This window comes from Cynocephalus volans, chromosome 5 (assembly GCF_027409185.1).
Source record: "Cynocephalus volans isolate mCynVol1 chromosome 5, mCynVol1.pri, whole genome shotgun sequence".
NCBI lineage: Eukaryota > Metazoa > Chordata > Mammalia > Dermoptera > Cynocephalidae > Cynocephalus > Cynocephalus volans.
Window position 1 is genome coordinate 111,154,249 of NC_084464.1, and position 7,129 is coordinate 111,161,377.

Genomic DNA, 7,129 nt, shown 5'->3' on the forward strand with positions numbered 1-7,129 from the left:
AGTGTTTCCCCTATGTTTTCTTTTAGAAGTTTTATAGTTTTGGGTCTTCTGTATGTCTTTAACCCATTTTGAGTTGATTTCAGTATATGGCAAGACGTACAGGTTTAGTTTCATCCTTCTACATGTGGATGTACAGTTTTCCCAGCACCTCTTATTGAAGAGGCTGTCCTTTCTCCAACATATGCTCCTGTTTCCCTTGTCAAATATCAGTTGGTTGTAAGTATGTGGGTTGATTTCTGGGTTCTCTATTCTGTTCCATTGGTCTGAGTATCTGTTTTTATGCCAGTACCATGCTGTTTTGGTTATTATAGCTTTGTAGTATCATTTGAAGTCAGATAATGCCTCCAGATTTATTTATTTTTGCTCAGGATTGCTTTGGCTACTCAAGGTCTTTTGTTGTTCCATATGAATGTTAGGATTGTTTTTTCTATTTCTGTGAAGACCGTCATTGGTATTTTGATGGGGATTGCATTGAATCTGTAGATTGCTTTGGGTAGTATGGATATCATCATGATGTTAATTCTTCTGATCCAAGAGCATGGAATGTCTTTCCATCTTTTTGTGTCCTCTTTAATTCCTTTCAACAGTGATTTGTAGTTCTCATTGTAGGGATCTTTTACCTCCTTGGTTAAATTGATACCTAGGTATTTTATTTTTTTGGTGACAGTTGTAAATGCACTTGCTTTCTTGATTTTTTTTTCTGCTAGTTCATTGTTGGAGTATAGAAATGCTACTAATTTTTGCATGTTGATTTAGTATCCTGCAACTTTACTGAAATTGCTTATCAGCTCTAAGAGTTTTTTGGTAGAAGCTTTAAGTTTTTCTATATGTAGGATCATGTCATCTGCAAACAGGGACAGTTTGACTTTGTCTTTTCCAACCTGGATGCCCTTTATTTCTTTCTCTTGCCTGATCACTCTGGCTGGTTGTAGAGGGTTAACATCTTGTGATATGTTCTGCTAAGAGGATGGCCATGACCTCTGGCCACAGCCAGAAGAGACACAAGGTGCCAGTACCCATGTGGGATGTGCTGCACACAGTATTTCTCAAAATGATAACACCAGCTGTTAGAAACTGCTGCATCCTTGAACTCAACGGAGTATGCAGTATAGTTGGTTCAAATAAAATTTCAGGAAGTTCTGCCCTGGGGGCTCCCCCCCGCCTTTACCCCTGTTTGCATACTTTTCTCACAGCTTTCGTAATAAATATCCATGGGACTTTGACTCAGCCTTCACTAGCTTAGTGAATGGTCACTCCTATTCCCTCAGTTGCAACTGTTATTGTCTCTAAGTAGTTCATTACAGTCACTGCTTCAACATTCACCAAAGCTAGTACTTCCAATATTATGTTAAATAGGGGTGGAGAGAGTGGGCATCCTTGTCTTGTTCCCCTTCCTAACATCCCCTTCAGGATGAGTTGTATGGTTTTTATTGTGTTGAGATACTTTTCTTCTGTACCTAATTTTCTGAGTCTTTATCATGAAATGTTGTTGAATTTTGTCAAATGTCTTTTCTGCATCTATTGAGATAATCATATGGTTTTTGTCCTTGGTTTTGTTGATGTGGTGTATCACATTTATTGACTTGAGTATGTCAAGCCATCCTTGCATCCCTGAGATGAATCCCACTTGATCATGGTGTATAATTTTTTTGATGTGTTGCTGTATTGTGATTGCAAACACTTTATTGAGGATTTTTGCATCCATGTTCATCAGAGATATTGGCCTTTAATTTTCTTTTTTGCTGTATCTTTTTCTGATTTTAGTATCACGGTGATCCTGGCCTCATAGAATAAGTTTGGCGAATGGCCTCTGTTTCAATTTTTTGGAATAGTTTGAAGAGAACTAGCGTTAGTTCCTCTTTAAATATCTGGTAGAATTCAGTAGTAAAGCCATCCAGTCCTGGGCTTTTCTTTGTTGGGAGACTGCTGATTACTGCTTCAATCTTGTTGCTTGTTATTGGTCTGTTTCAGCTTTCTATTTTTCTTGGTTCAGTGATGATAGTTTGTATGTGTCCAAACATTTATCCATTTCCTCCAGGTTTTCAAATTTGTTGGCATATAGTTGTTTTTAATAGTCTCTAATGATTCTTTGTATTTCTGTGGTATAGATTGTAATGTCTCCTTTTTCATTTCTGATTTTTGTTATTCATGTCTTCTCTCTTCCTTTTAGTTAGCCTATCTAATGGCTTGTCTATTTTGTTTATCTTCTCAAAAAAACAACTTTTTGTTTTATTGATTTTTTGTATCATATTTTGGGTCTTTATTTCATTTAGTTCTGCTGTGATTTTTTTTTTTTTTTTTTTTGTCTTTTTCGTGACCGGCACTCAGCCAGTGAGTGCACCGGCCATTCCTATATAGGATCTGAGCCCATGGCGGGAGCGTCGCTGCACTCCCAGCGCAGCACTCTCCCAAGTGCGCCACGGGCTCGGCCCAGTTCTGCTGTGATTTTAATTATTTCTTTCTGTCTACTAATTTTGGGATTGGATTGTTCTTGTTTTTCTAGTTCTTTGAGGTGTAGTGTTAGGTTGTTTATCTGAAATCTTTCTATTCTTTTGATGTAAGTATTTATTACAATAGACTTCTCTCTTAGCACTGATTTTGCAGTAATCCCACAGGTTTGGGTATGATATGAATTTATTTTCATTAGTTTCATGAAAGTTTTTGATTTCCTGTTTAATTTCTTCTTGGACCCAAAGGTCATTGAGGAGCATGTTGTTTAATTTCCATGTGTTTATACAGTTTCCTGAGTTTCACTTGTTATTGATTTCTAGTTTCAATCCATTGAGCTCTGAAAAGAAACTTGAAATGATTTCAATTTTTAAAAATTTGTTGAGACTTGATTTGTTTCAAATGGTCTGTCCTGGTGAATGTTCCATGTGCTGATGAGAAGAATGCATATTCTGTAGTCGTTGGATAAAATATTTTCTAGATATCTGCCAGATCTAGTTGGTCTAGAGTATAGTTTAAATCCTGTGTTTCTCTATTGATTTGTTTCCTAGATGATCAAGTGCTCAGAGAGGGGTGTTCAGGTCTCCTACTATTGTTATATTGGGGTATATCTCTTTGTATAGGCCTAATAGTGTTTGCTTTATATAACTGGGTGATCCAGTGTTGGGTACATATATATTTATGACTGTTATGTCTTCCTGCTGAATAGATCCCTTTATCATTATATAGTGGCCTTCTTTGTCTTTTTTTGTTTTTTGGTTTAAAGACTATTTTATCTGAAAAAGCATTGCTACTCCTCCTCATTTTTGGTTTCCATTTGTGTGGTATATCTTTTTCCATCCCTTCACTATTAGTCTGTTTGTGTCTTTACAGATGAGGTGAGTCTTTTGAAGATAGCATATAGTTGGGTCTAGCTTTTTAATCCAGTCAGTCAGTCTGTGTCTTTTGAGTGGGGAGTTTAATCCATTTACATTTAGTGTTATTCATAAAAGGTATTGTCTTACTCCTGACATTTTATCAATTTTTTTGGATGTTTTAAATATTTTTTGTTCCTTTCTTCCCCCTTTATCATTTGTCTTTGATGTTTGTTGGTTTTTGAGGTGGTAAGGTTTAGTTTCCTCTTTGTCATTTACATGTTTGTTCTACCAGAGGGTTTTGTTCTTTTTTGTGTATTTGTGGTAGGGATTATCATTTTTTGAATTCTACATGCAGGACTTCCTTGAAGATTTCTTGTAGGGATGGTCATGTGGTAGTGAACTCCCACAGTTTTTGTTTGTCTGGAAAATACACCATTTCTGTCTCATTTCTGAAGGATAGCCTTGCTAGGTATAATATTCTTGGCTGGCATTTTTTTTTTCTTTTAATATTTGGAATATATCATTCCGTTTTCTTCTGGCATGTAGAGTTTCTGTTGAGAAGTCTGCTGTTAGTCTGATAAGGGCCCCCTTATATGTGACTTGATGCTCTTCTCTTGCTGCTTTTAGGATTGTCTTTTGGTCTTTGAGTTTTGCCAATCTGACTATAATGTGTCTCACAGAGGATTTTTTTGGGTTGAATCTATTTTGGAATCTTTGAGCCTCCTGGATGTGAAGTTTCATGTCTCTCTATACCTGGGAAGTTTTCCATCATTATTTCATTGATTAGTTTTTCATTGCATTTTCCTCTCTCCTCCCTTTCCAGAACACCCATGATTTGAATGTTTTTGTGCTTAAGGATGTCTGCTAGCCTCTTAGATTTTCTTCACTTTTTAAAGTTATTTTTTTCTTTCTTTTTTTGTCTGCCTGTGTTATTTTGCAAAGACTATCTTCAAGATCAGAAATTCTTTCTTCTGCTTCGTCTAGCTTGCTGCTTAAGCTATCAGTTGTGTTTTCTATTTTGTTGAGTGAATGTTTCAGTTCCATGAGTTCTGCTGCATTCTTTTTTAAGGTATTAATTTCTTTGTAAACTTCCTCCTTCACATCCTGGATTTTTTCTCTTGTTTCATTATGTTGTCTCTTTGAGTCTTCTCGTATCTTATTGAGTTTCCATAAAATTGTTGCTCAGAATTTCTTTTCCATCATTACAAGGATTTTCCTGCTTATAGAGTCTGATATTAGAGAATAATTGTATTTTTTTGGTGGTATCATATTTTTTTGTATTTTTGCATTTTAGTATCTCTACATTGATGTTTGGACATCTGGTAGAGCATTGCTTCTTCTATTACTCTGGATTGGGCTTAGAGGAGAGAGACTTCCTCTCTTTTTTCTGGTGTCCACTAGTGACTCTCCTTGTGTCAATGTCGAGTGTCTGGTGGGCCACCTGCACAGTGGCTTTGGCTGCTACTGTGGCAGTGAGCTGCTTTTGTAGCAGCTGTGGCTGTGGTGTTGGTGTGGTGGGCCACCCACGCAGAAGTGGTGTTTTTGGTGTGCTTCTGGCTTCTGCCAGGCAGTGGGGGATGTCCATGGCTCCTATCCAGGATCCTGTGTGTCCTCTTGCCTTCTGCCAGGTGGTGGGAGCTGCCCGTGGCTCCTACTTAGGACCTCATGGATGCCTTCTGCTGGGCAATAAGGGCAGTCCCCCATTTTCCTATTTAAAAGCACGGCTTACTCTTTAACTTATTTGACAAAGAATACCAAATAGCTCCAGTTCTTTCCAAATAAAGATGTATGCTCAGGCTATTAAAAGACAATCTAAAGAGGCCTTACTTATTTATTCCCCTCATCTTACTCCCAAGAGGATTTGAGTTGGTTTTATACAAATATACACAATATTTCAAACTAAAAACAACAAGGAGATAGGGCAAAGGGAAAATAAGGGTGGAATAGTAAGATAAAGACAACAGTAAAGTTAGTATACAGAAATGTGTGCCAGAAATTCTTGAAGTTCTAAATTTGGCTCTGAGTTTCTTGGGGACCAAGGCAAGAAGGGAACACAACTGTCTACACGTTTCACAGTATGTGCAAAATCTAACCCTAGTCCCTTAGTGCCTGTGTGCCAGAAACTTCACCCCACCTCTTTTATTTAGGGTTAGTTAATCCAGTACCCACCATGATGGGCCACATGTGCTTGAATCCATAGAGTAGCAGGAGAACCCTCAGTTAAGTCTGTGGTCCAGCTCTCTGTAAGCACCATGCTTATTTTTTTTCATAAGTCAACCCAATGAGAGTAGCTTTGTGAGAAAGACAGATCATAAGAACTTGTTCTTCATGGCAGCATCACATGCAAGATTTTCAACAGTGGTTATTATGGTAGTGAAAGTTGCCACCACAAAGACCCCAGAAAAGTTAAAAGTGGCAAAATAGTTTTTAACATCTTCTTGATAACTGACATTTTCCCTCTTTCTGCCCTCTGAAAGCCATGATATTCTCTGGTGCCTAATGCCTCCCTGTGCTTCCCCCAAAGTCTTCTGCCAAGTGCCACTGGTTCCACAGTCGACCTTCTTCCCTTCCACTCCCAAAAGATGTCACATTTGTATCTCAGATAGCTAGTAAGAGGAAAGCCAGGTCAGTGGAATCATTAATAGGATGATGTGCATGACTGATATACAAGCCTCCCAGGAATAGATTTTATTTTTTAAGAGTAGCTTTTTAATACACTGAAAACTCTAATTAACTGACTAGAGGGTTGATTGATTAATAGATTATGAGCATGTGTAGAGCAGTTAGAGATTTTTAAACAGTGGCACTTTCTCTGTGTCTCTTGAATGCCTTTAGTAACCACTTTGTCATCCATCAAAGGCAAAAGATTTAGCAACTTGAACTTTAACTTTTAAAAATCTACAACCATTGCCCTGGTGGTATGTGAAACATACTAGAGTCACTTAAGCTGGTTACCTCTCTAAGCCTCAATCTGAATTTATAAAGGGGGATATTGATAGAGGTTATTTTAGGAAATTTGGATATGAAAGTAATAGGCATACAGGGATACTTTCTCTCCTTTTTTCCTATCATTCATCCTCCCTACATCACCCCCTTGTCAAGTGTAACCATTTGTTTCATGCTTGAAATCATATGTCCTTCAAAGCACTTTTCTTCCCACCTTGCCTGCAGTTCTCTGTTTCTGGATGGGATATAGCATCTGTTTGTGTATCGTTCCATTGTCCACCTTCCACACAAATCTTTCCTCCTGAAGTTCTCATAATTAAGGCTATCAGCTGCTGGTAGGCTGGTTGGGCCAAGGACTTGGATGTGGGATACTCACTGCTCACTACTGATGAGTTATATGGCAGGGCTGGCTGGTTAACTCAGTTGTTTAGAGCATGGTGTTATAACACCAAGGTCAACAGTTTGGATCCCCATACTGGCACATGCCACCTACCCCAGACTGTTTTGTCTTGTATCTTACATCGCCTTGCCAAAAGGGAGCAGAATTGTCAGGAGCCATCATCAAAGGAATGTACTTTGTGTTTCTTTATACATATTCAGTATACTTTTTTGTACTGAGGCCAGATTACGCTTTACTTTGTCCTATGTAGGAGGGCACTTCAAAAAGTTGATGGAAAGATTCATATTATCTTTCAATTTTATTTTTCCACAGACTTTTTGAAGTAACCTCTAAAAGCTGGGATCCCAGTATGAGCATTTGGGTAACTTTAAGGTTCTTGATAAACAGCTTCTAGTATTTTGGATATTTAAAAATAATACCCAATAGTGACAGAGGACTTTCATTAGAAAACCCTTCTCAAATGACAATTATGATATCT